The 25,409-nt window shown below is 39.8% G+C and overlaps 1 long non-coding RNA gene and 1 pseudogene across 3 annotated transcripts in view; one reads left to right on the top strand and one right to left on the bottom strand.

Annotated features, from left to right (window-relative positions):
* LOC113259502 (uncharacterized) overlaps positions 1-25,409 on the top strand; it is a 282,949-nt gene that overhangs the window by 209,176 nt on the left and 48,364 nt on the right. The window lies entirely within an intron of this gene.
* On the bottom strand, positions 9,581-10,073 carry LOC123001360 (60S ribosomal protein L21-like; annotated as a pseudogene).

Raw genomic sequence — 25,409 nt, 5'->3', positions numbered from 1 at the left:
ATAAATAAATAAATCTTAAAAATAAATAAATAAATAAATAAATAAATAAATAAATAAATAATGAGTTAGATTTGGGACCCAACCATTTAATATTCCCCCCATGCTATGTGTTAGGCACTGGGCTAACAGCTACATATATAGTGACGAATGGACTAGGTATGGTCCCTGTGCTCCCATACCTTACAGTGTAGGAACTATGGTACAGTGAGAGGCAGACTGGAGCCAGACACCAGGGTTCAAGTCCTGGTTGGGCCACCATTTGTAGATGTAACATTGGACAAGTCACTTTAGCTCTCAGAAACTCCTCCCCCGTTTGTAAAACATCGGGCTTTTATTTCTAAATTATTTCCTGGCCTTTTACATTCAATGATTCTATAAAGTAAAATACTCTCACGTTGTGTTATAGGAGGGCGGCAAATGTTATCAAACTTGATTGTTGTAGGGACGCAAGACCTAATAGAGATTGTCTAAATTGCTGACAGCTTTGAGCCACCTACACTCTATGTATATCCCCTGCAGAAAGTATAGGGTGATTGTCAATGCTTACCATGCAACAATTGCACCCTGAAGTCTTTGGATTCTGTAGAGGGATTTACTGAATAGAAGGGAAGATGCCAGCCTTGGGGAAAGGATTTGATAATACCTTGCACGATTTAACACCAGCTGGAGAGTGGATCCTCCACTTCCCATTGTTATGCTCCGGTTTAGTGGAATGACTCCATTTGAAAGCCACCGCTGTGCCTTTGTGAGCAGTGGCAGGAGCTCACGTATTGTTCAGGGCCCCCAAGAACATCTTAGAGAAACCAGGAGACCACATTCGAAATACAAAAGTTGAGTTACTTTACCAGAGGCAAACACAGCACAGAAATCTGTTGCATGTGCAGTAATTTCTGACAATCAACTCTCTGCCTTCTCAGATACAGATCTATGGAAAGCATGAAGCGAAGCATGAATCCAAATAAAAACTGTTTTTCAAATAAATATTAGGTAATATTCCAGGGGAGGCTGATGGTTCTTCTACTGTGCAATGCCCATGTGTGGTTCAGTCTTTCCCTATTAGCAGAAGGAAGCTTAGAGAGATGTTATATAAGTGTTTTGCTACATTCCACTATGTCTAGGGTAAATAAATAGCCTTCTTCAAAGGATGTTTTTTAAGGAAAGAAAATACCCATCACAAAAGAACCCTCTTTTGTTTGTTTTATGGCTGAAGGATGGCTTTATTTAAATTAACAACCCCTTGTGATATGGGGTGGGAAACGGGGTGAATCCACTGGGCAAGGCAGGGTAGCTGGTCTTGGCTTTGCCCTTGATTGGCTTTTTGACCTTAGACATGAGAATACATTTATCTAGCACTTTCTTTGAATTTGAAATGCAAATAGCAGTAATTTCTATACCTTTTTCTTAGCTTGCCTGTTGATTAATCGGGGTAAATCACATGGAGTTCTCCAGGAGACAGGCTTGCTTTTAGTATAAGCCCACTGAGTAATACTCATTGAGTCACTAGTGTATTTAGAACTGTGATCAGAACTGAATTGATCCGCTAAAATATGTGAGACGTTTAGACACCTGGGAATACCTGATCATTATAAAATGTGGCCAGCATTTTAAAGAAATAGCTGTAAATACTTTTCTGACTTTAGAAACCCTGGTAACTTACATGAAAGAGAAGGCATTCAAGTTCCTCGACATTCTCTTCTGACTGCTTTCCATAGTAGTAAACTGTTCCTTCTTCTGTTCTTTCTTGTCTTCTGCTTCCTACCCCTGCAGCCTTTTGTTCTTCTTTACTCGGGGGTTCCTCTCTTACTCACAAGCGCGTGGAATCAGTACTTTAAAACTTAGGGCCAACAGAGGCTGTGGGAGTCAGGTGACACGGTCTTTTGTTGGGAATGGCAGAAAGATTATATTACAGTGGTCTAGTTCCCCAAGGAAAAGAGGCTTTTACCATCGAACAGTTCAGCTGATTAAGGAAGAGCCAGGACTGAGGGTCCTGTCTGAAGAGATAACAAACAAAACCCCAAAATGAATGCCATCTAAAACGCCAAGACACTGTAAACAGTCTACTATCAAAGCCACAGCACTCAGGAAATGCGGAGATAGTGTGGTTTCCATTATTGGTGTTAGCATTATTTTATAAAATGTATGGGGTACATATGATAAGGTCCACACGTAAAACTGGCTCTCTTGTGATTTGGCAGATGAATTCTGCTAAATTTAAGGAGAGGTCGGGTGGAAACAGAAACAATGGAGTAAACGTAAGGAACACACACGATCACTGAGTTGAGAAAAGCAGCCCATTGTGAACAATTAAATGAAATAAGGCCGAATCACATGGATTTGCTTTTCAAGTGACATGGAATTATTTTCTTTTACTGTTACCAATTCAATTTATTTCACTTCTTTTAACAAAACTTTTCAGGTTTAAATGATCCTCTCCTTCAAATGTCCCCTCATGTTTCGTCCTCTTTCAAGGCTCTTCTACTGGGTCAGGGCCTCTTTTCAGGCGTCCCAACATTTGCAGGCAAGCTAATCCTCTCCCATGAGGGACTCTGAGCTTTTCGCTCAGCCCACTACTGTAGCAGGTACTGTAGAGCACATGTCCAATGATATGCTCCTTGCCATCAGGAGGCCCTCTTTGAAGTTAGTGGTCCCTTCTGAGTTGTCTTCACTCTCTGTACTAGCCCCTTCCCCAGCACCGGCCCCTCTTCATGTGACTGTTGACTTCCTCTTCTGGCTGAACTGTAAGCTCCTGGAGGACGAATGCTCTCTCCTTCACCTTATATTCATAACATTTACTGTGATGATTGATCCTTACTGAAATAAATATTCCACAGGGCGCCTGGGTCGCTCAGTTGGTTAAGCGTCCGTCTTTATCTCAGGTCATGATCCCAGGGTCCTGGGATGAGTCTCATGTCCCACTCCCTGCTCAGTGGGAAGTCTGCTTCTCCCTCTGCCTGCTGCTCTGCCTGCTTGTGCACACTCTCTCTCTGTCAAATAAATAAATAAAATCTTTTTTTGTTGTTTTTTTATAATAATTTTTTATTATGTTATGTTAGTCACCATACAGTGTATCCTTAGTTTTTGATGTAATGTTCCATGATTCATTACTTGCATATAACACCCAGTGCACCATGCAATACGTGCCCTCCTTAATACCCATCACCGGCCTAGCCTGGTCACCCACCCCCGCCCCTCTGAAGCCCTCAGTTTGTTTCCCAGAGTCCATAGTCTCTCATGGTTCACTGCCCCTTCTCTATACCTCCCCCTTCATCTTTCCTTCTTCCTCCTACCGATCTCCCTGCTATTTCTTATGTTCCATAAATGAGTGAAACCATATGATAATTGTCTTTCTCTGCTTGACTTATTTCACTTAGCATAATCTCCTCCAGTCCCGTCCGTGTTGCTGTAAATGTTGGTAATTGTTCTTTCTGATGATGGCTGAGTAATATTCCATTGTACATATGGACCACATCTTCTTAATCCAGTCATCTGTTGAAGGGCATCTCGAGGGGCGCCTGGGTGGCTCAGTCGTTGAACATCTGCCTTCAGCTCAGGGTGTGATCTCAGCATTCTGGGATCGAGCCCCGCATCAGGCTCCTCCGCTGGGAGCCTGCTTCTTCCTCTCCCACTCCCCCTGCTTGTGTTCCCTCTCTCACTGGCTGTCTCTCTATCAAATAAATAAATAAAATCTTAAAAAAAAAAATGAAGGGCATCTCAGCTCCTTCCACAATAAATAAATAAAATCTTTTAAAAAATTAAATATTTCACTGTCAAACCAAAAATGTGTGTTTTTTTTTAGAATTGTTTACAAAGTAAGCAACGTTTTAAAAACCTGCATGTTAAGCTTTCAATCAAATTTATCTCTGAATTGCATTCTAAATTGCAAATAGTCCTGTCCTTCTGCTGCTGGTAGCACCGAAGATTCCTTCATTTCCTTACACATGGTGTCCCCTCTGCCTGGAACCCTCCACCCATGTCTTCTTGGCTAACTCCTCCTTATACTTTCCATCCCAGCTGGTCTCTGCTTCTTTTCTGTTATCTCCTCTTTGCTCCTGCCCACCCAGTCTCAAACAACTTCCCCTAAAATAATCACTCATCACACCCTGATTTTTCCTTAACAGCATTATTGAAAAGTATAAGACAAAAAAGAAAAAGTATAAGAGATACATTTCTTTGATGGTTTGTTTCTTCGACTAGATTATTCTCTACATGTGAATAGACAATTTATATATTTAGTTCAGGATTATATTTCTAGCACCTAGCTCAGTGTGTGTATGCAACTAATATTTGTAAAATTATGATTTTTCTTTTGCTTTTTCTACTGTGTGTTAAAGTTACTGTAGGAATACATAGACAAATAAGATATTGTTTCTAACCTTAAGGGGAAATCTATGTCTCCGATGCCTTTCAGTTGAAAAAGACACATGATGTTGGGGATTAGGAAGAATGCAAAGCTCTAGAAAGTGAGTATTGGAATGTTTTCTTACCATGAAATATATAATAGTTGTACATTTGTTAAAGATTGATTAAGAAAATTCACGGTGATAGAAAACTACATATTTATTCAGTAATGTGATTAAATAAGTTTATGTGTTGTGAATCAGAGCATTACATTAATTTGAGGGATTGTGGTATATATGGGGAGAGATACATACTATCACTTTCTGCTAAATTTAAAGTTTGGTAGCTACATACATATATCAGTCGCCCTGCAATAACAGCACCAGGGTCCCCAGACTTTGGTTTCTGGGTATCTAGGGTTCAAGATGAGGAAATCAGTGCCTCAGGGATATTGCCAGGAGAAGAGGAAAGTCCCAGAGTGTTTGTGGCAGGGTATCCATTCAGAGATTTGCCAAGTGCTAGTCCTCTTGGCATTGACATTTAAGTATGCCCCTCAGTTTGGCATTTAAAAACATTTTTTTTCATCTTCCTTTTCAAGGCTATCTCTATTAATTTACTCTTTAAATAACCAGCAGTTGTTTGGTATGTATTTGGGGATGCCCATGTTTAGTTAAAAAGACACTGTTCTCCTCTATTTTCCTTAAGCTGTGATAGACGGTATAGAAATAAACATTTTGAGAGTACAGCAAGCCAAGGTGTTATGTAATAGGTAGAAGCAAACCCATAAATCATCAAAAAATGCATAAATATTTATAGCATGTAGCTGTTTAGGGTATTGAAATAAAAAAAAAAAGTACTGTCACCTTTCTTTTAAAATTTTAGTCAGGAAATCTTGAGGTAAAGCAAAGAGACCTTGTAGGCAATGAAGCTGATGTAACAGCTAACACTTAACGTTGAGCTAAAATGTGTCAGATACCATCCTAAGTGATGTGTAGATATTAATTCATTTAATCTTTATACCAACTGTAGTGGATGCTGTAGTGTGGCCAACAGATCTCCCCTCTAGGACAAGGCGTCTGTTCTCTCATTTCCTGAGGGGTGGTTTGCTGACAGCTTTTGGCTAAATCCCTCCCTGGAAATTGCCCTTGGCAGAAAGGAGCTGCCTGGCCCAAGGTTGCGAACCTGTCCAGGGATAGCCTACATCCAGCCATTGGTCCATTCAGGGGGACAAAGGTCCAGTTGACTTGCCTCAGTTGAGGAGACGTCTGCAGGGCCATCCTAGCTCCAGAGCTCTTTGTAGGAACAGCTAAGGCTCTGTTTCTACTGTGTTCCAGTTCCACTCCACCCTCTCCTCAAACTCCTTCCCTCCCTGCCTTTCTGATGTTTTTCCTGAGAGAACTCCCTGCACACATTTCTATCTCAGAATCTGTTTCCTAGGGAATCAGACAGTCACACCAACTTCATAATTTTTCTCATTGGATTGGTGAGGAAACTGGGGCCCAGAGGAGGAGTAATTAGCCTATCGTGACATAGTAAGGATTCAGACCCTAGTAGCCCAGCTCTGGAACGAGTATTTTTGGCCACTATGTTCTGTCTTAAAATAGGACGAGGGTAACAGATGGGTTCTGCCTGTTCTGGTTCTGCCTGCGTCTCAGGTTTAATCTTGCTTTGTGTCCTCTCACCTTCTCCTCTTTCAGTCATGCTGGCCTGCCTGTAGTCCCCGTTACTGGTCCTGCATGAGGGAGCGAATTCCTCAGGCAGGGGGATTGGGATATTAGGATGGAGGCTGGAGATGATTAGCATCTTAGAGGAGGACTTTGACCACAGCAAAGAGAAGAAAGAGTAAAATGTGACTGATATTATGGTTAGTAAATAATAATTTATGAAATGTAAATCTGAGGTTCTCAGCTTGGGGCAAGGCGTTTTGTGCTCAGCACCGTATTAAGTTCTTATTGTAAGGCATACAGGAGATAATGTATGCAGCCTTTGAAATTTATAATCATTTTGGGATGAGAAAAACACTGGATAAGAAAGAACAAGAGAACGACACAAGGTAATATCTGATCAAGAGCAAGATAATGTGACATACTCTAAATACATTTGTGAGACTCTTTAGATGAAATGAGGGAACTTCAGCTACAGGAAATATTATGAAAATGAAATTAATTACTAAGAGTTAATGATGAGTTTGTATTGCATCCTCGTAAGTTGAAAGGAGAAGGAAGATCATTCTTGGCAGGGAAACAGATGGGATCATGTAAAGAGAGGCATTGTCTTATTTAATCTCCCATTTCTCTGAGATGAGTGCGTAATCAGAATTTAAGAGAAAGTGGAGGTACAGAGACATAGGGTAGCTTGCTGGGACTGGCCAAACTGGTGAGCTGGGGAGCCAGGACCTGAACTCAGACAAGCTGCTTCCAGAGTGCACGACCTTAATCACCATCCTTTGGAGCACAGGGTTTGCGGTGGACCAGGTGGGTCAGGTTGTGAGGATGTTAAAACTGCAGGCTGCAAGAGTTCAGAGAGCTCCGTTAGGCGATCGAAGACCTTCATAATCAGGGAAAAGCATGGGTTCGGACGGCAAACCGATGAGCGTTCTCATTCAGCGCCAGGCATTACTGGAAGAGTTGCTTAGCCATTTTAAGGCCCAGTGTTCTCTATGATAAAAATGGGAATGACAAAACGTAACTCTCAAGGTCGTAGAGAGGACTAAATATGACGTCTGTAAAGCACTGTGTGTAGCACCTAGCATGATTGTCGCAGGCACTCAGCTACTAGATGGCAGTTGCTGTTGTGCCCGCGTAGATTATTAAACGTGGCCGGAGGTGCCTGGACAAGATGGGACCAGAAGACAAAATACTGAAAATGGAATTTTAGGAAGAGAGAGATGGTGCACAGCGTATGATGGGCTGAAAAAGGATGGGATGTGGGGGAGGGAGTTGGATGCAGGTAAATTGAATACCACAAATTAGGATTTGCCAGTAGGAGAAGGATACATGCAGCTGGGCACTGGTTGCAGAAGTATAGAGGAAGGGGGAGACGGAACGATACCATAGAGGGAGAGTTGATAAGATACTGTACCTCGAAGAGAAGAGGCAGTGGAAAAGAGCTAAAGGGAAAAATGGGGAAATTGAGGGAGACGCAGTAGTTGGGAACACGGTGATAAATGCTGATGTTGAAGTGAAGTGACAGATGCGAACATCATTGAGAAGAATCCGAACCGTGGAATAAGGAATAAAAGGAATTAAGAAAGCAAATGGTCCCACTAATTTTGATCTCGAGAGGTGGAATTTCTGCTTTGTAATCTTTCTGGCTAAAATTTTGAGGGCAAGAGAGTCAAGAAATGTGACTGCCTAGAACTGGGGCCATCCTTGCATAAAAGGGAGCTGAAGTGTTAGGAATGGGTGAAATTGGGTTTCTTAAGGGACAAGATAGAGTGACACATGCAGATCACAGGAGGGGTAGATCCTGCCTGCTTATAAACCAGATCCCTTCCTACGTGGGTTTGGTGGTATTCTTCCTCTGAAACCTACCAATTCTAAGACTGACTCAGTGATTTTTCAGATTTTCACTTGAGGACATTTTAGAATAAAATTTCAAGACCACTGTGTTTCTTCTGTTCTTTTACTTTAAGAGCAACACGATGGAATGCCTTGCCAACACCAAAGGGTTCAGAAGAACTATTTCTGTTTTTCCAAAGGGCTTAATAAGGAAGCAGCTTATTCTCTCTGAGGAAAATGACACTTTGCAGAGGCCAAATATATTTCTGTAAATTGTGAAGGATAATAATATTGTTCCAATTAAGCTCTTCATACTCACAGTATAGAGGCCAATCTGACCTTATACAAATAGGACAGTAGGAGAAAAAAGATGCTCCTGTCAAAAATGCTCTCACCTGGAGGATAAATGTCACAAATAAGCAGTTGCCAAAAAACTCTAGAGAAGCTAGAAGCATCATTTTATTTTTCTAAAAAGATGAATAAATGAATTTGTAAATTGAGAAACTGTAGGGAGCTGGAATAAGGGAATTCGAATGTATCAGCCATGCTGAGCCAAGTGGCCTTTCTCAGAGTCTAGAATTTCTTATTTTCCAATAACAAAGCCTCAAATCCCTCAGGCAAACGGTCCTAGAAAAAATTTTTCATTATCGGCTCATTAGATGAATTTAACTCTGAGCTCTTGAAATGTATTTGTTTTACTGAGTATTAGTGATGCCTTCTAGAAGGTTTCCTCATTTTTTTCTGCCCTAAAGATGGTGAGGGTCAGGTTCTGATAAAGGTCCATCTTTTTTTTCCTTTTTGCAGACTTATAAAGAAAGATGGAGAACAAAAACCCCAGGAGAAGACTTTCCTTAGTCTATCTGTGAGCCATAATGTTGTCTATTTATGTGTTTTTAAAATATACAGTGGAAAATTATTTTTATAGTCAGTGAAATATATTAGCGGTGTGAAGAAGGAGGAACTCGCTACCGTACTTAAAATTCAATTAGCTTGGCTGCAGGCTTGGCGTAAGATTAGCTTGCATAGTGATTTTTTTCTCTCCTTAAATGCTCACATTTTATTCTCAACCATTAATATAAATGTTCACCATGAAGGATCAATAAATGCCCTGGAAACTTTTTTTTTTAATTAGAGAAATTTCGCCTGTTTAAGGAAACAAATGTACTCGGGGAAGAAATATACTATAATCTCATGCCCATTAACCAGGCATGTACTCATGCTACCTGTGGCTCTTTTGGGAAAACCTCTCATTTGAAATTCCTAATTTCTGTTCTGTAACATGTTGTACAATATTTGACTTTAGAGGGCAGTTGAATGGCTTTTTTGGTGGGCGATTGCAAAGTGTGCCAGTCAAGTCCATGGTGGTAAAAGCATTGACCCAGCATCATACAAGGGAATCTTCCTGAGTGACACCCTCGAACCACAGCAGTTTCTCATTGGGGATTTACCCCTCCAGTTTCTCTTATCTTCCAGGGCAGAAGCTCCAAGATGGCCTTTCCAATGGTCTAGATTCTCTTACGCTTGGGTTAATTAGGAACCTACCAGTCCAAATGTTTAATCCACAGAATTCATTTTAAAAGTGACATCTTATAGGGAGCCCTGTGGAACAAGGAACTTATGGGGATGGTGGTGGTGAGGGGCATATGGGGTGAGGAGCTGGGGAGAATAGTGTTAATCTTTTGCTGATTCTTTTTTTTTTTTTTCACAGTCTTGAGGTCTTTAATTTTTTTTTTTTTCATTTATCATGCCATGAATTCATAGGGAATGGATTCCAGCAGCTCAGTCTCCTTTCCATCCGTTCCCCCAAAGTGTGCTTCTCTGGGTGGAGCAGGCTGGTGCTTCCGTTGACCTCAAGTAGCTTTCTCTTTGGCTTCCTTCTTTTTCTGATCATTTTCCTTCATGCTTTTCAGAAAGCTGTCTCGGCTCTTTGAGTGGTTAATATGCTCAAAACTTACGTTAGTTCTCCTGGCAAGAATCTTGCTCTTAACTTGTTTGTTTGTTTGCAACACTGCCAACAGCATGCTGGGTGACACTGTAGACTCTTCCAGTTTTGCCGTGCTAACAATTGAGGGACATTCCTTCTTGAACAATGCCCATTCCCCTGATGTCCACAATATCCCTTTCTTGTAACAAGATTTGCATGTATGTGGCCAAAGGAACAACTCCACGTTCCCTAAAAGGCTGAGAGAACATATAGCAGGTACCTCTCCTCTTTCCCTTTGTGTTGGTCATTTTGGCAAATTACTGGAAAACGGCGGTTCTGGCCAAAAGGCCCTTTAGCTGATTCTAAGGCCACCTGGGACTGTTGTGTATTACTGTTGTCTGTGAGGAAGAGAGGGAAGACATCACCCAGATTCTTCTTATCTCATGAGTTTCTGTTCATGAAACAAGAAGAATGATTCCAACTCTGAGAACAGCCTTTCCCCCCAAGGCACTATGTTAGGAATGGGACTAAATCTTGTTTCTCCATCTACCTGTGCGTGCACAGAGTCTCTTATGCTGGAATAAATTAGCAGCACTCCTGTCTTAACTCAGTGTCCAACACTGTATGAAAAATGACCTGCTCTTACAGAGAATAACTAAGCTCACACAGGTGATATATTTCATTTTTGGAGAAACTAAAAAGCAATTTCTTATTAGAAGCCCAATATTTTTGTGAAGGTTGAATCCGATGCTACTTAAGAAAACTTCTAGCTGTTGAAATGTAGAATGCGGAGAAGAGTCAAATCCAGGAAGATCCCTTTTCTCTAGCACCTATTTATTTTCACTATATTATGAATTAGGTAGTTCTGTTTGCTTTAAGCTTTTGTGTTCTGTTTTGTTTTTCTGACTTGGTTCTCCTCTGATGATGTGAGTTCTGTCAAACCTGACCACCCTCCTCTTTTCTTACCTGTTTTTCATTCCCATCTTTGCTGGTGTAAAGGCAGCTTCATTCTCACAGATATCTGTTCTTAATTTGTGCACTTACTTATTTAGCAATTTGGTGAAGAAATGTTGATATTTTCTTATACTGTTTTACCTCTTCTATCACTTATGTGGTCTTTTGTTATTGTCTACACTTTCTTGTTGATGTTCTTTTCAGATGAAAATGTCCAAAGATTACATGAGCTTTTTACCTAGTCCTTGCTTAAGTTTTTAAGTGTTTTTAAAGAGGAATTTATTGTTTGTTTGTTTGTTTGTTTGTTTGTTTGTTTTGAGAGGGAAAGAGGTAGGGTATGGGGCAAGGGGAGAGAGAGAGAGAATCTTAAGCAGGCTCCATGCCCAGTGTGGAGTTGGCATGGGGCTTGATCTCATGACTCTGAGATCATGACCTGAGCTGATAGCAAGAGTCGGACGCTTAACTGACTAAGCCATCCTTGTCCCCCAAGAATTTATTGTTTTAATTTCATTAAAAACATTTGTTTGAAAAATAAGCAAAATTATAATTACTTGTTGAAAACATTTCAAAAATACAAAAGTATAATACAGGGCACAAAGTGAAATTCTTTTTATATCGCTTAATCCCACTCCCCAGAGCTAACAGTTTGGCATATATGCTTCCAGGTATTTTTCTATGTCTTTACAAATTTACCTTTATATCTATCTATTTATTCATCTATCTGTCTTTCAACCAATCAGCCATCCATCCATCTATCCATCTAGCTATCCATATTTTCTTAAAACAAATGAAATATACTATAATCAGTCAATTCTCATTATTTGCAATAGTTATATTCTATAAAATTGCTCTAAACACTAAATTAGTGAATACTGAACCATTGCTCCTAGAGGAAATTCAGAGTTAGGTTCCTGTGAGCCTCTGGTCATAACATTTTCATCAACTGATCAACAAAAAACCTGTTTTGTATGTATTTCTGTCTAAAGACACCTTATTCGTTATATATTATTAACTCTTTAATACTGAACTCATAGCCAACAACACTATAACTCAGGTCTGAACAAAGCTCATCTAACAGACATATTTTCTCTGTAAGGTACATTATGGACTTCTTGTGCTTAAGAACAGCAGACAGCACTTAAGCACAACTTAGGGAGCCATTTTAAATGGCAAAATCAGGGCCTCCAGGTGGTTCAGTTGGTTAAGCTTCTGCCGTTGGCTCAGGTCATGATCTTGGAGTCCTGCAATCGAGTCCAGTGTCGAGCTCCCTGTTAGCAGGGAGCCTGCTTCTCCCTCTCCCTCTGCACCGCCCCCCCCACTTGTGTTCTCACTCTTTCTCAAATAAATAAATAAAATCTTAAAAAAAAATAAACAAAAATCAAATGCAAAAAAATGTAGCACTAAATAGACCATGAGAAGGACATGTGTTTGTAAAGTGAGAGCTGAAATAAGACAGAGCATCACCTTGTTCAGCCTTAGCTGGAAACATGCACATTACGTGATTCAAAATTTTCACTGCTTTGTGCGTATCTGTGAATGACTGCCAGTGCACCGTGAGCATTGATTTTTGGGTTACAAATACATTTTAATGGTTAGGCAAATTCACAAATATGAAATCTGTAAATAATGATGATTGACTGTGTATCTCTCTACAATGTGTTTTTCTTTCCCTATTCAACAATAATTTATAGACATCCTTCCATGCACCTCACGTTTGTTGAGAACCTACCAGGCACTGTGCTTAGTGCTCAGATACTACGCTGAACAAAACAGTACAGAATCTGTGTTCCTAAGGCTTAAGTCCATTAGGAATAGATAATGTAATGCTAGGTAGTTGTAAGTGTTCTGAAGAAAAATAGAACAGTAGAGAATGACAAAGAGGGTGGTCAGCTACAGTGGTTAGGGAAAACTTTCTGATGAGGTGACATTTGAACAAGATTTGAATGACTTAATAGAATCAGCTAACTAGATCAAGAAACAAATGAAGATTATGCTTTAGGGCTGCTCACCCTGTAGTTCCTGGGAGGGGTTCTAGTGGTGGCCTTTTGTCTCTGTAAAATTGGACAATAGGATATTTTAACTGCAGTCAGATAAGACCACTGCCACTTTCCTCTCTGACTTGCCTTCTGCCATTCTTTTTCTTAAGTTGGGTGTTGTTAGCAATGAACATTTTTGGGAATTGGCTAAGGCCATGGTGTATTGTTCAGTGTTTAGCAATGGACTCTCAGGAAATGAAAGCCCTAGTTTGTAGCACTTCTTACTTTCTGTGGTGTAGATACTCCCACCAAAGCCAATTTTAAGCTATCAGCGTGAGGTCACAGGAAATGGAGTGGGAAGAGATACACACTAGCATACCATTACATAGTATTTCCACCATACAGATATAATAGATGTAATTTCAAGAACGTAAGTTAACATGTTCCTTTGAACTTGCATTTTCTATAAAGTGGTAGTTAAATATAGACCCTTGGTCAGATTAAGTTTTTTTTTTTTTTTTTTGACAATGTTATTGGTACTATCACATGCATCCATCAGGAGATCCATAATATATGTAGTCTTGCCTTAAATAATTTGAGTATTTGCCAGCCTGAAGGGCAAAGGACAGCTCTAAGTAATTTATTGAACATTCTTCTGGAATAGTGAATCTATTAAAAACAGGTAAGAATAACTTGCTTTTGTTGGAATGACCATAATCTTTTCAAGAAGCAGCATTACTTACCACAGTGATTCCAACTGGAACATTGGCAGTACATGTAGAGTAGATGATGTGATTTCTAGTCATTGGTGAATGAGTGAACAATTTAATCTTTTGTGTTGATCAATGTTGAGGTTAAAGGGTTGAAGCTATTACTTATAGGTTTTTTGATTTTTAAGGTAAAAGAAAAAGTACTGCGTTTCCTTGTGCTAAAGGCAAGAAAAACTGATAAGGCTACGGAGGGATGCTTTTTGAACAGTGTTTTCGCCCTTTCGGCTACCTATGGGATCTTCTCTCTGGTTTGGCCTTAATGTCATCATGAGTACAATTTTTGGCCTCAGACATTTAAGTTCCTGGGAGTCCCATTCTCCCCTTCAGCCTGTGCCCTCCTGAGGTGTTACTGACCCGTCCATCTGTGGCTCTACTCTGGTTGATAACTCTCAAAGTAGACAGTCTTTTCTCCTTTGCTTCCAGAATTAACACCACCACCTCCTACTCCCAACCCCCCCCCAACAAATACACATAAACCAGCACATTCTCATTCTTCTGCTGTCACAGATTACTCTAACTCTGATGTCAAAGTTCCATGGGCCTTATATGAGGGACCTCTGATATAATATGAAGAAATGAAGGTCAGGAAGAGTATCCAGCTTCAAGGGATGAATCTGAAAGGAATGAGGAAAGATCTGAGTGTCTTAAGAATCGATCTGGGATCATCCAACACCCGCGACATGGGCCCAAACACAAAGTAAATATCCAAGAGACACAGGAAGAATAATGACTGAGTAAGCCAAGTGACTTTTTTCTTACTGACTCTGGGGTCAAGTTTACAAAAACCTTATGCCAATTCTATGAAGATGTTTAGGGTTCTGTAAACTTCCGGCATTTCACCCAATGGATGTGATTCCAAGTCTCACTTGTTGGTTGGGAATATTGGAAAGGGGCAGTGAGCCTGTTAAATTGGGCTCTCAGGGCCTCTGAGGGCAGCAGAGCACTGTGTGACCACTGCAAGCAACAGGAGTAGGGGAGAGCTCACACCCTGCACCCGTTGGCCCAGTGTTACCCATATCTGAGTCAACTCTCCAAGTCCCCATCTGTCAGCATTTTAGCTCTATTATACTTGGAGGTAGCAAGTAATTTTCGAGGTGCACACTAATGATCTATAGCATGTTCACAATGGCTGGGCCCAAGGACATCCTCCAAATTATTCTTTACTGTCAATTAAACCCAGAACCTAGAGTATAGGCATTAGTTGGCCACTACTAGTACTTGGCCCAGAGCGCTTCAGAACATTCTTAATAGCCTGTGTCCTCTCCTGACTTCTGTGTGATTTTTGCATTGTCAAGACCACACTTGAGACTGTCTTCAGACACCAGCCTTGGGACCACCTGAACCATTTTGGCCACGAGTGCAAAAAGCTGCAAAGGTCTGGGGGCTTAGTTTCCTCGGGGGTGGCCCTTGGCCAGTGATAGTATGGTGTAGGAGCAGAAGAGCCCAGCTCTCTCGCCTCTAGTTGGGACAAACTCGGAGGCAAAATATAGACTAGGAGTTGTGTAGGATCCAGCTGAACCTACACTCTGGGACTCTGCCTGAAATGGTACTCTTGTTTGGCTGCTGAAAAAGAAGTTCTGTTTCTTGCCTGTTCCTCCATTCCTGGCTTGGTTTCTCTTGGGAGAACTTCTTAATAAGTCACCTGTGCAGGAATTCTTGTCTCAGGGTCTGGCTCTGGGGAACAAGTGGAATGTAAGGGCCCGCACTGAGCACTCAAACAGCTGCTGTAGTACAGGACTCCCTGCCCCCATCCTTCATGGCCTAGGCCTCAGAACTTGGTTCTGACCTTGATAATGCCATAGTTTCTCTACTTCTCCTGGCTGGAACCATAAACCCCTCAGGACTAGGACACTGCTGGTGTGATTAACCCCAAATATCTTTTATTTTATTCTTGCCAATTACCCTTCCTGGGATTAGAATCTTCCCCTTCATTCCTCAACTGTTTAAGAAAATTCTTACGTGGAGGGACAGAGTTCAGGAAAACTCTTTTGCTCCCACCTGGCTTCTACACACTTGATCATTGCCTGGAGTCATCACAGCTGGGATCTGCTTCTTGGTTTGGACCTAACGAGTGCCAATGATTTCCAGAACCATACTTGACTTGGCTAGATCCTGGACATACTGTATGGTACACTGGGTTGGCCTCAGGGGACAGATCTATCTGCTTAGCTACCCCCTGCCCCCATTCTGCTCTACTTGGCATCCTTTGCCTCCTAATCAGCTGGATGGTGGAACTTCAAGCATGGTCCCTGGCTAGTACATTTGTGAGGACAGCAGCTACACCTACTTTAACTCTTAAAGCCCCAGCATCTATTGCAGAGCCAGTCTCAGTAAATGTGTATTGAATGGACAAATGAATGAGTATTTGCCTAAGTTATTGCAGACGATTCTATTAACACCTGTATTTCTTTCTTGGCATATTTGAAACTCTGCTGCTGATATTTGAACACAATTTAGGGTGTGCCCAACAGGGTGGACAAAGTGGCTTTGGCAGAGAGTGCTAAAAACCCGATGCACATCGACACACACATGCCGTCCTCAGGGCGGCATCATGGGGGATACTGGGCTCTGGTTCAGCTAGTTCTATCACTCTTTAATAATAAGGGCTAATATTTATATTGTGTCACTATGCACCAGGGAGTGTCCTAAGCACTTGACTTAAAATAATTCACTGTTTAACCTTCCCTGCAATCTTATGAGGTAGATAATATTATTGTCATCCCCATTGTAGAGATAAGGAAATAGAGGCTAATTGGCTCAACAGGTGATGGCAGAGCTGAGATTCGAACTTGGGAGATCTGCTTAATATCTGCGATACCTACCTGTGTCATTGTATGACTTTGTGAGGATTCGATATGATACTATAGACTAGGCTTTAACGGGTGGTGACCCATGGTAGGAGTTCAGTGAAGGCAGAGCACCTGCCTCCTTCTGCTTTTTGTTTCCAATGCTGTCTTTGTTTTACTCTTTCAATTAACTAGCTGTTTACAAAATTAAATAAATTAATATCCATATATTCTTTACATACCTTCAACAAATATCAACGCATAGACCCTCTTGTTCCATCTACGCATCTTTCTGCATTATTATGAAGTAAATTCCCAGCATATTATATTATTTCCTCCATAAATATTTCAGGGTAGATCTCCAAAAGAAAATAACTCTTTAAAAACACACAATCAGGGGTGCCTGGGTGGCTCAGTTGGTTAAGTATATGCATTCAGCTTGGGTCATGATCTCAGGAATTCTTGTCTCATGATCTCACCGAGCCCCACATCAGGCTCTCTGCTCAGCAGGGAGCCTGCTTCTCCCTCTCCCTCTCCCTGCTAGTCTACCTGCTTGTACTCTCTCTCTCTCTGTAAAATAAATAAATAAAAATCTTTAAAAACAAAACAAAACAAAAACCACACAGTCTCAAAATACTTAAAAGTCATTCCTTAACATCATTGAATGTCCCAGTAATGTTTACATTTTCCAATTGTTTTTCATACATTTCCTTCCCTCCTGCCTCCATAAATTTGTATGAATTAGAACTCTACATTAAGGTCCATAAATTGCAATAGGTTGCTATGCATTTAAGTTTCTGATAATCTATAGCTCTCCTTCTCCACAGTTTGGGAAAGAACTGAGTTATTTGTCCTGTAGCTTTCTCAGGAGACTCTTCCCCATGTGGCTGATTGCATCTTCCTGGTGATGTTTTCTTTTTTCCTCTGTCCCTTGTTTTCCTATGGATTGATAGATCTAGAAGCTTTGTCAGATTCGATTCGGGGTTGTTTTCTTTGTTTGTTTTTTGTTTTGGCAAGACTATTTTATAGGTGGTGGTGTCTAGTTCTTGCAGGAGGTACACACTTTCTGATAATTCTCTTTTCAGCGTGCTGGCAGTCATCGATAATTATGCCTGGATGCGTTAATTCATTAAGGGCTGCCAATGGTGCTGTTCTACTTCATTTATTATACAGAAGGCTTCCACATAGAGAAACTTCCCTAATTAACTATTTGTTTATGTGGAGTTACAGTTCTTTTAGGGAAAGCAGAATAAATGCTTGATTTCTTCTGTTTACTGGTTTTCAAATCATGTATTGCTTCTTGATCCACTCATGGATTCAAATAAGTCTTTTTTCCATCACTTTTTTTAAATGAACCACTTGAAATTTGTAGAAAAGTTGACAGAGTAAATCTCTTACCTAGATGCACCAATTGTTAAAATTCTGTCACATCTACTTTCTCTTTCTCTCTCTCTCTAGGAACTCCTGAAAGCAAGCTGCAGACATCATAATAGTTCATCCTTAAATACTTTTTTTTTTTTTTTAAAGCAGGCTCTCTACCTAACATGGGGCTTGAACTCACAGCCTCAAGATCAAGAGTTGAATGCTTTACCAACTGAGCTAGCCAGGTGCTCCTTACTTCAGCATGTATTTCCTAAGAACAAGAATACTTTTCTACATACTCACAATACATTATCATAAGAAATAAATGTACCATTAAGAAAATAATATTTAACAATTAATCCATATACAAATTGCCTGTTGTCCCAATGTCTTTTAAAACAATTTTTTAAAACTCCAGGAGCCAATGACAAATCATGCATAATATTTCACATTCCTTTAGTCTTTTAAAATTTTTTGGCTATTTCCTGTTTTGGGATGGGTACCAACGTTTGCCTTGACCCAGAGCCCTGTATCCTGTGGCTGGGCAGGGTGGGGGAGGGTCCCGCGGGTACTTTCTGTACATGACGCTATTTACTTCCCTTTGCATCACATCAGGAGGCTTGTGAAGTCATTTTGTCCCAACACTGGTGATGTGAAGCTTGATTCTTTGATTAAGTTGAAGTGTGCCAGATTTCACAAAAGCAAAGGGAACTTTTTCCTTTTGTTTCTAAGAAGTAACATGTGGCGTAGTGTATTGAGAATGTTTGGACCTTTTCCCCTCCCCAAAGGTGTTAGCATCCACTTCTGATCTGGCCCGGAGCAATTATTACATTGCTGGTTACAAAGTGGTGATTTTCTTTTTCTTTTTCTTTTTTTTTTTTTTTAAAGATTTTTATTTATTTATTCGACAGAGATAGAGACAGCCAGCGAGAGAGGGGACACAAGCAGGGGGAGTGGGAGAGGAAGAAGCAGGCTCATAGCGGAGGAGCCTGATGTGGGGCTCGATCCCATAACGCCGGGATCACGCCCTGAGCCGAAGGCAGATGCTTAACCGCTGCGCCACCCAGGTGCCCCACAAAGTGGTGATTTTCTAATGTGAATATATCTTCTGTAGTTGGTGGATATTTTTTTGTGAAAAAGAGGTTTAATTACTCCTCCATTTTTTTGGGTTAACACTAGGGACTCATGGTTTCTTTTTTGATTCAATGTATCGTAATCCGTTATCACTGTTACTCTTTTTCAGGCTCACATTGTTCCAAATTTGACCTATGTGAGCTCCTTCAAGATAGCTCCCATGTCCTTTTACTATGTCCTCACTGGTCTTGAGGCAGGTCTGTGCTTTCTGGCCCAGTCAGACAGTTGGGCTCACCTTTGTGGCTCAGGGCTTGAGTAGGTGTCTTCTCCAAGGAACCCTGGTTCTAGTCCGTGGTTGATGGCCTTTTGCAACTGTGATCTGGGGGCCAAGTGTTTTTTTGTTTTTGTTTTCTTATTTTTTGGGTGGTTTGTTTGTTTTTTTTTTGTTTGTTTTTTGTTTTGGCTGTGGAATGTCATTACCTCAGGCCCTTTCAGTGAGAAAAGCTAGGAGATACCTTTTTTTTTTTTTTGCGTTTTTGTTAAATCAGGAATTCATACTCAACAATCACAGGACTTCTCTACTGTCCTACTCCATATTTGTATCTTCTTTCTACTGCAATAAGAACCTTGGTTCTCAATGATATGTATACATTTGTTCATTCTCTGTTACCTAATATTCACAAAAGTTTTTAGAATTGTTACATCAGTGCTTCTCCCAACAACAAACCTATAGTAAACTTCAAAATTTCTTCATGATTTTTTGTGTTTTGGTTCTTTGACTGTCTCCCACCAAAATACTGTTTCTCAACCTGGACACTATTGACATTTTGAGCTGAATAATTATTTGTTCTGGGGGGCTGCCATGTGCATTCTGGGATGTTTAGCACCATCCCTAGCCTCTAGATTTTGGATGCCAGTATTGCCTTTTCAACCCCCAGTTGTGATAATGAGTATCTATAGACATCATCAAATGTCCCCTGGGGGCAAAATCCGCCTCAGTTGAGAACTGGTTCACAAAGAGGGTACATCCGGACTGAGTTACTATTTTCAAAAACTATGTAAATTAATTTTATTATGTTGTTATACTATCAATTTGATACTGATTTATTTCAATTTGTGTTCAACCTTAGGATTTGCTTTTCTCTGATCATTTTCAAATTAAATTGTATTTTCTGAGTAAATAAAACATCTATGTGTTCAAAAGTAAAAACTTGTAAAAAGAAAAAAACAAAAGATATTCATAGTGAAGTCTCATCTCCATCCCTATCCTTGCCACTGTTTCTGCCCACCAACTACAAATAATTATTTTCATTAATTTCAGGTTTATCTTTCTTACATAAAATGTAGCATACTATATAGTCTCTTTGCAACTTTATTTCTTCACTTAAAAAATATGTCCCGGATGTCACTCCAAAACAATTCATGGAGATTCCCCCCCCCCCCTTTTTTTTGCAGCTGCTTAGTACTCCGTTGTATGTGTGGCTGTCGCACAGCGTATTCCCTTATCTCTCAGAGATGGGCATTTAGGTTGTTTCCAGTATTTTGATAATACAAATATTTTCACAGTGAATAACCTTGTGCATATGCTGTTTTGGATTTGTAAAGACATGTCTTTGGGGTGGATTCCTAGAAATGGAATTATTGGATCAAAGGGAAGATGTATATATGTGGCTTTGTTAGATAATACTAAATTCTCCCTCATAGAGTTTGTACTATCTTGCATTCTTAAAAACAAGATGTGAGGGAATGTGTTGTCAAGCTTTGAAATTGTGCCAATCTGATACGTGAGAAAGTATCTTGGTATATAGTTAGTGTAGTGTTTACTTGTATTTCTTTTATTATGAGTGAGGTTGAACATCTTTACATATGTTCGTATTATATCTTTGTGTGTGTGTGTGTGTGTGTGTGTGTGCATGTGCGTATGTGTGTGTGTGAACTATTGACCTTCCACTCATTTCCACATTAGGTTTTAGGTTGTTTCTGTCCTGGTATTTTTACAGAAATTAATATATTAGGTAAATTAGATCTTTCTTTTATTTTCTCTCAATTTGATATTAGTTTTAAAATTTTATTTATGATTTTTTGTCACGCCAAGTTATTGTTTTTTTTAAATTTATTTAGATACGCTTATCAGTGTGTTTTTTTCATGTCTGGATTTGAATCTTAATTAGAAAGTTTCCCCCACACCAGATTATAAAGATATTCACTGATGTTTTCTTCTACTGCTTGAATTATTGTTTTACGTTTAAATCTCTAATATATTTGAAATTTATGCTGATGTATGAATCTAGCTTTAACTTTTTCCAAATAAGTTACATTTTCCTTAACACCATTTAATAAGATCAGTGACCGTACCTTTGGCATGTATTTGGTTCTACTTTTTGTTCTATTCCTTGGCCTATCTCTCTATTCATATTAGAGTATCATATATACATATATATATCTTTGTAATTATAGAGACTTTCTAGTGTTTTAAATCTGGTAAAGCTAGTCCTCCCCTATCCCCACCTGGCTCTTTTTTATTTTTTCAGAATTTTCCTAGTTATTCTTGCCTTTTCTAAAAATATGAATTTTAGAACCAACTTGACTAACTTCAGCAAAAGCTTATTGATATTTTTATTGGGATTGCATTAAATTTATATAACTTGAGGAGAACTGATCCATATCTTTGTAATGTTGAGTCATCCTATCCAAGAGAAAGGGAAATGTTTCCATTTTTTGAAGTCAACTAAATGTCTTTCAGGATTTAAAGCTTTAAAATCTTCCTCATGTAAGTTTCATTTAAGTTTATTACTTGTGTTAAATTTATTCCTGATTATTATATTTCTTTTTTTGGCTCTTGCAAAAGCATACAATTGTCTGATCAGTTATGGTTTGTATATTTGAAGGCCATTGATTTTTATGTATTAATTTTGTATTCTGGTATCTTATGGATTTTATTGTTTGTCTTATCACCGAATGGTTTCCCAGGGATTCCATCATATCATTTACAAATAGAGATAATTTAATTTTTATTTTCAAATTTTTATGGCATATCCATCTGGAATCCTCTTCTTGACCTTTCGTACTCCCCCGTGCTGTTTTTGCAGTTAATATGAACTCAAGTTATCTTGTCTTTTCTTTTTCAATAATGCACCTGAGTGAACCCAAGTCTGATGAACTGTAGGCCTCCCAGACATGATCCTAGTGGCCATGTTACTGAAAATAAGAATGTGCCAGTATGTCTCCAGTTGAAGCTGTCACCTTCACCTCCAAATCAGGTCTTTCAGTGCGTTCCTAGGTATTTCTGGGGTGCTCCTAAACCTGGCTTTGGCTCTGACCTTTTCTTTCTCCTTCTACCTTTACATCACATCATCCTCTAATTCATGCAAATTTCACCTCAGCAAACTTTTTTTTCCTTTTCCCTACATCCAGTGGCTAATTCACTTGATGGGTACATGGGCCAGACCCATTGCTTCAATTGGAGACCTCTGAAGGGCCATCTCAGCTTCAGAACCTCCCCTGGGATTGGCTCAGTCCTCTGCTGTGACTGCATTTCAGTTTACCTTTTCTCTGCCCACTGCTAACTTCCCACTGCCTTCATGATATTTCTGAGAACCCCCCTCAGTGAAGTCCCTGCATAAACATTTCAGAGTCTCTGTATGTTTCCTGGGGAGTCCCACCAAGGACATCTCCTTTTCATACGGATTGCTACACCCAGGTTGGCCCCTCATTATTTCTTGCTTAGAATATTGCAAACACTTTTTAACTAGTTTCTCTACTCATGGGCTCCCCTTCTATAATCAGTCTATACAACTGTAGACAAATTCTTTATCCTCAAGCATAGCTTGAATCAGGCTGTTTTCCTGCTCCAAAGCCTTGGTAGCTCCCCTGTCCATTTAATAGGTTCTTATTCTTTATCGTGAGCTGCAAGGCTCCTCCTAATTTAGCTGCCACTATTTTCATCTATCATCCTCAACTCCAGTGTGAGTATTCCATGCTCCAGATAAACTGGACTACTTGCTGTTCTCCAAATCTACCATAAAAATTTCTTCTTCCAGGGTGTCTGGGTGGCTCAGTCAGTTAAGTGTCTGCCTTTGGCTTAGGTCATGATCCTGGGGTCCTGGGATTGAGCCCCATGTTGGGCTCCCTGTTCAGCGGGGAGTCTGCTTCTCCCTCTGCCCCACCCACCTGCTTGTACACACGTGCTCTCTCTCTCTCTCAAATAAATAAACAAAATCTTTTAAAAAAATTTCTCCTTCCTACAATTGTCTCAATTTTTCTCTCTTCTATTATCCTTCCTTTATAAAATTCCAATTGTATTTCAAGGTCCACTTCAAACACCACATTGTCTATGAAGATTTTCTTTATACCTCACTCAAATAAAAAGCCTTCATTGGTCATCCCAATGCATTTTGTACTTCTCCTTGATATCCTCTTGACTATATTTACTTGTGTGCTTATTTTACCTTTTTATCCCCCTTCCTATCCTGCCACCTGCACTGATGGAATACAATCTTCAAAGCAAGGTCTTACCTAAATCATCTCTGCATTGCTTGAAGCAACAAGCACAATTCTTCATACTGGAGCTCCATAAATTATTAATAAATTCAATTGAATGTGAACTACTAATTTGTTTGACATTTGCATGAATACTTTTTATCTTTCCACCTTCTCACATTTGGGCGCAGAGTGCTTCATATGTAGGGCAATATTTCACTAAGGCTTTCTGGATGAAATAATATTTATACTATGTTTCTCTGTTCAGTTTTCATTGGAAGAAGATCCTTGAATTTTCCTTAAAAAAGTTTCTGAAACTAAGGACAAAATAGTGCCCCTGTAGAGTAATGACTGTATCCTTTTAGACATAAACAAGAACTGTCCAGAATTCCTGAGGGTGGAGAGGAGAACCATGAGACCAGATAATCAGATGATGTGACATCAAATCCATGGTGCAATTCAAAACACAGCTGTGGGGCAGGAATCTGGAACCAACCATAAGTTTCTTTTCTCTCCTGTTTCCATCCTGTAACTGAGGTGATATGGGTTTTAGTTTCCCTATTGTGTACAGCAGTTCCACCCATATCAAAGTAGAGCTCTTCTTTTCCCATGCACCCCCACTTCATTTTATTAACTAAATCTCTTTCGCAGTCCAATGAGAATAGCAACGTTATCCAAAGCACTCTTGATATTTGATATTGCCCATAACACTACAATTAGAGACAGTGAAAGTAGGGTGCTAATTAAAAATAAGCTTTTGGTGTTAAAAATAATATTTATGTAGGTAATCCGTAGAGAGAAAGAAATAAGATTGAGTGAGATATCATTCACCTCAAAATACTTTTTAAATTTTATCCATCTATTTATGTCATCCTATTTCTCAGAGTCAGCTAACTACAAATAGTATAGTACTAGAAATGTACACTTCTCCTTTTTGGGGTATAAAGGTTGGGTTTTCAACAAGCAGAGTGTGGTTATGGTTGGATAGAACAGTAAAGGTGGTGTTTACATAGGATCTTTCATTGAAAGGACTTTGAGTGTTTCACAAGCATTGCCTCATGAATCCTTCCAACATCCTCAGGAGGTGAATGGAGTTACTGTTCCCGTTTAACTAGTGGAAAACTTAGAAAAGAGAGGGTGAGAGCTTCATACTCATCAGTGACCATACAAATATGACCTACATAGCTTTTTGGTTCTTGATGTTATAGCTATACTTGTATAAATGCTAGATTTCTGTTTTGATTTTATGCTGTTGTCCTTTTTCCTCGCTTTTGCATTACACTGTTTAAAAATTATCACATAAAAACTTTCATAAAACTTTCTGTATTTGAAGTCTCATCTTAAGACTTCTGCTATTATAGTAATCATACTGTAACAGGGCTTTGTTTTACCTTGTTTTTCAAGAGGGTACATTTCAGTCACCTTAGCCACCGAGAATATAGTCACAATCCCAAATTTGCACTAAGACTGGCCCTAGGTGGGGACTTGCTGTCACAAAGCCCATGAACCTTGCTTTGTAGGAAACAGCACTAGTAGGGGCACCTGGGTGGCTCAATTGTTAAGCATTTGCCTTCTGCTCAGGTCATGATCCCAGGGTCCTGGGATCAAGCCCTGCAGTGGGCTTCCTGCTCAGCAGAGAACCTGCTTCTTCCTCTTCCTCTGTCCCTCCCCGTTTGTGTGTGTGTGTGTGTGTGTGTGTGTGTGTGTGTACGTGCTCTCTCTCTGTGTCAGATCAATAAATAAAATCTTTTAAAAAAGAATAAAACAGCACTAGTTGAAGCACCCAAGCAATACGTGAAAAGTAAAACAAATGATAACAGGACACCAATCCACTGGCATCGGGAAGAGATGACCATTGTAAAAGGGGGGGGGGGGACAGGGGGAGAGAGCTCTAAACAGCAGTCTGCTGTGAATGCTGAGATGATATGAGAGATTTTCAGTATTCTCAGGAAAAACAAATCTGTTTAAATGACAGCAGCCAAGTTATTGAAACTGGTCTGTAATTCTTTTTCACAGTAGTTTGGGAACGTTCTCCACCCTATATAGCTCTGAGACAAGGAACAAAATGGTAGTGATAGATATGCAAGATTAATTTGATGTGATGATAATTTTTTTTAAAGATTTTATTTATTTATCCATGAGAGACAGAGAGAGAGAGAGAGAGGCAGAGGAGGGAGAAGCAGGCTCCCGGTGGAGCAGGGAGCCTGACGTGGGACTCGATCCCAGGACTCTGGGATCATGACCTG

The sequence above is a fragment of the Ursus arctos genome, unplaced genomic scaffold, assembly GCF_023065955.2.
Source record: "Ursus arctos isolate Adak ecotype North America unplaced genomic scaffold, UrsArc2.0 scaffold_13, whole genome shotgun sequence".
NCBI lineage: Eukaryota > Metazoa > Chordata > Mammalia > Carnivora > Ursidae > Ursus > Ursus arctos.
This window is presented reverse-complemented; position numbering and strand designations above follow the sequence as displayed.